The sequence below is a fragment of the Oratosquilla oratoria genome, chromosome 26 (genome assembly GCF_046742065.1).
Source record: "Oratosquilla oratoria isolate Oo_2021 chromosome 26, ASM4674206v1, whole genome shotgun sequence".
NCBI lineage: Eukaryota > Metazoa > Arthropoda > Malacostraca > Stomatopoda > Squillidae > Oratosquilla > Oratosquilla oratoria.
The window spans coordinates 23,261,749-23,268,593 of NC_134802.1; positions in this window are offsets into that span (position 1 = coordinate 23,261,749).

Genomic DNA, 6,845 nt, shown 5'->3' on the forward strand with positions numbered 1-6,845 from the left:
AAGAAGACAGAAGTAGAAGCTAGGATTGTTGATAGACAACCCGTAGTTCAGGAAGGTCATATAGATATTTCCAAGTATGTAAAACTTTTACCCCAAATTTTCAGAAGGAGAGCCAGAAATTTTTCTTTCTTCAGTGGGAAAAATTGGCGCAACAGTTACAAATTCCTAAAGAAAATTGGCCATTAATCATTCAAACACAATTTAAGGGTAAGGCTCAGCAAATTTATACTTCTCTTTCAGAAGCAGAAAGCGAGTATGATAATATGAAAGCTTGTATTTTAAAAGCTTATGAACTAATACCAGAGGCCTATAGACAGAAATTCCGTAATTATAGGAAGACACCTCAGTTAACATACGTAGAATATGCGGCTCAACAAGAGAGGTTATTCAATAGGTGGTGTTTGGCTAGTGAAACGGACACCTTAGATAGACTTAAACAGTTGATTTTATTGGAGCAGTTTAAGAATACCTTAGAGACAGATCTTAGGATTTTTATAGATGATCATGTTCCCGAAACTTTAACTAAAGCTGCTGTATTGGCTGATGAGTTCACACTAAATCATAAACCTAACTCAAGACAAATGGAATCCCAAAAGTCAAAGTCATATATTCCAGATTCAACAAAATACTCTGATCCTTGGTCCCCAAAGAAACACTTTGAAAATCAGTCTAGCCCATCACATTTCAGTTACAGGTCTGATTTCAATCAATATCCTCCAAACCAACCTTGGCAAAGAATGGAAAGGTTTAAGACTAATCCCCCTGTAACTTGTTCATATTGTAAACAGGTTGGCCATCACATTTCTAATTGCAGAAAGAGACTGACACCCTCATTCTCCAATAAGACACCAACTCTTGTAAGTAATATAAAATCAGATGATTCAAAATCCTCTATTCAGGATAAACTACCAAAGAAGCCGGTATTGTCAAGTAATGTAGAACCCCCCTCATCAGATCATGATCCTTGTTTCAAACCATTTGTATCTTCAGGAACTATATCTCATAGTAGTAGTTCACAACAATATCCTATTTCCATACTCCGAGACACAGGAGCAAAGCAAAGTCTGATTTTAAATTCTGTCTTGCAGAATCTGGGTGAGTCATATACAGGTTATGATGTATTGATAGAAGGAGTTGGAGGAATTGTAAAATGTCCATTACATAATGTTTTCTTGCGGTCTGATTTAACAACCGGAATGGTTAAAGTAGCAGTAGTAGACTCTCTTCCCATAGTAGGAATATCCTTATTGTTGGCCAATGACATTGCTGGAAGCAAAGTCATTTCTCCCTTAATAACAAATAACCCTAAGACCTCAGTAGAACCTTCAGATAACTTACAGTTGTTTCCCGCTTGTGCTGTAACCAGATCTCAGTACAAGAAATCTGAAGAGGAGACCTATAATTTAGAATCCCTATTCTCCCAAACTGACCCATCTTCTTCTTCACCAGTTTCTCTATCTAGAGCAGAATTAATCAAAGAACAGAAGTCAGATCATTCTCTTAAAAATTTGTACGAGATTGTTTCATCTCCAGAAAAAGTTGAAAAATATATCACGAGGTTTCTATATAGAAAACGGAGTCCTAATGCGAAAATGGAGAGCATCCACCGCAACCGCTGACCAGCCATGGCAAGTAAGGAATCAAATAGTCCTCCCTCTTGGTTTCAGGAATAATGTTCTAAGATTGGCTCATGATACTCCCATTAGCAGGTCACTTAGGGGTAAGAAAGACCTTGTTCAACATAACCCAACATTTCCATTGGCCCACGGTTGTCAAAGATGTTGCCCAATATTGTAAAACATGTCATACATGTCAACTTGTAGGTAAGCCCAACCAGAAAATTGTAGAAGCTCCACTCCATCCCATTCCTGTAATGGAAGAGCCATTTAAAAAAGTTCTTATTGACTGTGTAGGACCTTTACCTCCTTCAAGTAAAGGAAATCAGTACATTCTCACAATCATGTGTATGAGCACTCGTTTTTCCAGAAACAATTCCTTTGAAAAATATTAAAGCTCAAAACATAATCAGAGAAATGTTGAAATATTTCACTATGGTAGGATTTCCTAAGAACATTCAAAGTGATCAAGGAAGTAATTTTCTTTCCAACAAGTTTAGAGAAACTCTTGTAACACTAGGTATAAATCATGTAACTTCCTCCGCCTATCATCCTCAATCACAAGGTGCTCTAGAGCGCTTTCACCAAACGCTCAAGACAATGTTAAGAATCTTCTGTGCTGAGAACACTCGAAATTGGGAAGACGGACTCCCCTTTTTGTTGTTCGCCACCCGAACAACAATTCAAGAAAGCCTTGGATTCAGCCCGTCAGAATTAGTCTTCGGTCATGAAGTCCGTGGTCCCCTAAAGATACTTCATGAACAATGGATGAAAGAAGAATCACCAGTTCCTTCTTTGAAATACGTGTCCCAGGTCACCGAGAAGTTGTTAGAAGCTTGGAAGTTGGCAAGAGAGAACTTGACGAATGCTCAACGAGTAATGAAAGGTCGGTATGATAAAAATTCTAAACTTAGAACTTTCTCTCCAGGAGATCAAGTGTTACTTTATCTTCCCATACCAGGAGATCCATTGCAGGCTAAATACAAAGGACCCTATGAAGTCTTGTCCAGAGCCAGTGATCTCAACTACATAATCAAAACTCCAGACAGAAGAAAGAGTTCCCGTCTCTGTCACATAAATACCTTAAAACCTTATCATTCCCGAGATCCAATTCCAGCTTGCAGCTCTACCACAATAGAATCGGAAGAGCCTCCTGATAACCTGCCTAATCCTCCTGAGATTCCCTTGGAAAACTCTCAGATACTACAAAATCTTCAGATAAAAGTAGGACACTTATCTGAGAAACAAGGTAAAGACATTCTTTCTCTCTTAAGAAAGTTTTCCAAAATTATTTCTAGATTCCCCAAGATTCACTTCTTTGATAGAACATGAAATAATTCTAGACTCGCCAAGAGCTATCAAACAAGCCCCTTATAGAGTCAATCCAAAAAAGAAGGAGTTCATAAAAGCAGAAATAAACACTCTGCTTCAACAGGGAATAATTGAACCCTCCAGTAGTCCTTGGGCATCTCCTTGCATTCTTGTCCCTAAATCTGACAATTCTTATCGCCTGTGCATTGACTACAGGAAAATCAATGCCCATACTAAGGCCGATGCTTTCCTATCCCTAGGATAGATGATATCATAGACAGTCTAGGAACTGCCAAGTATGTATCCAAGTTGGATATGTTAAGGGGATACTATCAAATCCCTGTACACCCTCGCTCAAGAGAAGTTACCGCTTTCATTACGGAAGAGGGATTGTTCCAATTCAGAGCAATGCCATTTGGGCTTAAAAATGCCCCTGCCACTTACCAAAGAATGATAAGTAATCTGGTTGCAGGATTGCCAGGAGTAAAAACTTATCTAGATGATGTGATAATATTTAGTCAGTCTTGGACAGAACACATTGAACACCTAAATAATTTCTTTTATAGAGCAGACCAAGCAAACCTTACCATCAATTTGTCCAAATGTGATTTCGGACATACACAGGTCCCCTATTTGGGATTTAAAGTTGGAAATTCCCAAGTGTTTCCAATAGACGCCAAGATAAAAGCCATCAATGATGTACCAACACCCACTAATCGTAGAGAGGTACGTCGATTCCTCGGAATGAGTGGCTATTATCGCCGTTTTTGTCCAAATTTTTCAGATGTAGCAGAACCATTGACTGACCTGTTGAGAAAAGACCACGACTTCGTGTGGACACCTACCTGTGAGACGGCCTTCAAAAACCTGAAGTCCCTTCTCACTAACGCACCAGTTCTAAGGGCACCCAATTTCCAACGACCCTTTCTTCTGCAAGTCGACGCCAGCGACACCGGTATCGGTGCCGCCCTCTTGCAAGAACACATTGAAGTTCTTCACGCTATCGCCTACTACAGCAAGAAGCTGTCCCCTGCGCAGAAGAACTACTCAACAATTGAGAAGGAGACGCTCGCTTTGGTCCAGGCCCTTATCCACTTCGAAGTCTACCTGGGTTCCTCAACTACCATTCAAGTATATTCGGATCACAACCCCTTAAAGTTCCTACAGACTATGAAAAACAAGAATCCGAGACTTACACGTTGGAGTTTATTTCTCCAACCCTTTAATCTAACAATTCATCATATAAAAGGCGTCTTTAATGTTTTAGCCGACGTCCTTTCTAGAACATAGCTTTTCAACAGAAAGTGAAAAGCTTTCCCAAACGGTGGAGGTGTAACGTAATATTAGATATTACGTCATATGTGTAATTATGTTATAGAATTGTGTTCCTTTGTATTACATAACTATGTTCATATTTCTTGTCTATGTATGTATTGTAACAATGTTAAGCAGTAACGCCCGTCCACTATATGTAATCTTGCCTACGTGCGGAGAGAGGTGCGCACTCTTGTAGAACAAACAGACAAGCGAAATCCTGAATAGCTCGGAGCGCACAGATTTGACAGTTACTAAATAAATAGATTGTTCAAGCGAGTCGAGGGTCCTAAAACTACCCATGTTGACGTGTGTTAACTTACCCTCCTCCCCCCCCTTTCACTCACTCGCACACTCACCCGGAAGTATCCCGCTTCCGGTCCAATGGTATATAAGCGGTGGAAATCGCTCACTCGTCGTCATTTTCTCGCATATCTTATCTCTTGATAAAAACTGGAAGTTTAGACTCATGAGACGATTGGTGTGAAGTGATCACCCTTTTTGCCTACATTACGTGTCTGATATACATTGCATTACTTATACTTATATTTGTACTTATTACTTATTTTGATGCATGTTCCTGATCTCTTTGTACTTAGATAGTACCATATTGTATACGTATCTTGTTTCTTATTTGAACGATAATTTCCATATTCTCATAATCATGTAACGGTCCCATTGACCCTACTGCCCATTCTCTTTTGTGTTGATTGCCTGTAAATTATATTCCATATTAATAATTTCGTTTACTAGTTTTATCGCTAGTTTAATATTCCTTTCCTGGAATCTTCTTTGTTACCTTTACTTCTAGTCTTACGAATTATCTAGGCCCTGACCAGATAGTTCAGTCCTACAGTGGCTTCTAGAAGTGAGCTGGTTCTTAAGCACTTAGACGTTATACGTAACGTCTCTTCACATACCAGCCCGCCCGTAACAATATATATATATATATATATATATATATATATATATATATACATATACATATATATATACATATATATACATATATATATTTTACAAAGGATTACAAAGGCGGAGCATGCCGACAGGAGACCTTTTGATCCATATCTAGTTGGATGCGAAAAAAAATCATATTAATAATAAAATAATAAATAACAACTATAACGATGTAAATAACAAATAAAATACATAAATAAATGCATAGGTATAGTTAAATAATAAGCAAACAGGTAAATAGTAAATAATAATAAATTGACATATAACTAATAATAAATGAAAATCAGACAGAAAAATGATAAAACAAAAACAAATAATATAAGATAAATTATAATCATTACAACATCTTACTTAGGTATTTATCTAAATTATTCTTAAAGCTTCGAACTGAACTACATTGCACTACCTGTGCAGGAAGTTTATTCCATTCATTAACTACACGGTTGACAAAGTTGTTTCTACCTACTTCCAAAATGAATCTATTTCCGGACAGTTTGAGACCATTGTTTCTTGTCTGATTCTCATTCAATGTGAAAATTTTGTCACTTTTGATGTTGTCAATTCCCTTTAAAATCTTAAAGACCTGTATCAAGTCACCTCTGAGTCTACGCTTTTTTAGGGAAAACAGATTCATGTGTTTTAGTCGATTTTCGTATGATTTATTTTTGATATTTGGAATCAGTTTTTTGGCTCGCCGTTGTACTTTTTCCAGTCTGTCAATGTCTTTAATGAGATTCGGTGACCATACGGAAACAGCATATTCCAAATGTGGACGAACTAACGATTTATATAGCTTGTTAATGAGTGATGGACTTTTGAAATCAAAAGATCGCGCAATCAGTCCCAGAATCTTATTTGCTTTCTCAGAGACTGAAATACACTGCTTGGATGATTTGAGGTCGTTACTGATAATTACGTTACGCCGAGATCCTTTTCACTATCCACTTTTTTTAACGAATTTCCAAATAACTTGTAATCGTACTTACTGTTATCTTTACCTATGTGCATTAGCATTTCCTTGTGTTAAATTTCATGAGCCACTTTTCAGACCATTGCTGTAATTTATCTAAATCTTCTTGAATATCTAATTGGTTTAAGTGATCATTTGCCATTCTGCACAGTTTTGTATCATCAGCAATTTTTGAAACAATAGATTTTAGTCCGTGATCTATATAATTTATATACTATGAATAGAAGTGGCCCAAGAACGGAACCCTGAGGAACTCCACTTGCAACACTTTTCCATCCAGAAGTTTTCCATTTAAAACAACTCTGTTTTCGACCATTCAACCAAATACTAGTCCAACCTAATAGGCTACCACTTATTCCATGCAAAGCTAATTTAATAAGTATACATACATATGTATAAAATATATGTAATATATATATATATATATATATATGTATATATATACATACATATATACATACATATACCAAGCCTTTTTCCCCTTTACAAGGGAGGTATGAATTACAGCTACTGCAGAGCTAAAAGAGAGAAACTAATATCCTCTCCGCTTTGGTACAGTATGATGACGATATAGACAACTGTCCTGTGACCAGCTCAGAGATCAAACACACCTTATCTCCTCGCAATATCCAACTAATTGCGCCACCTGAACCCTGGGTGCTTGGAGGTGATTT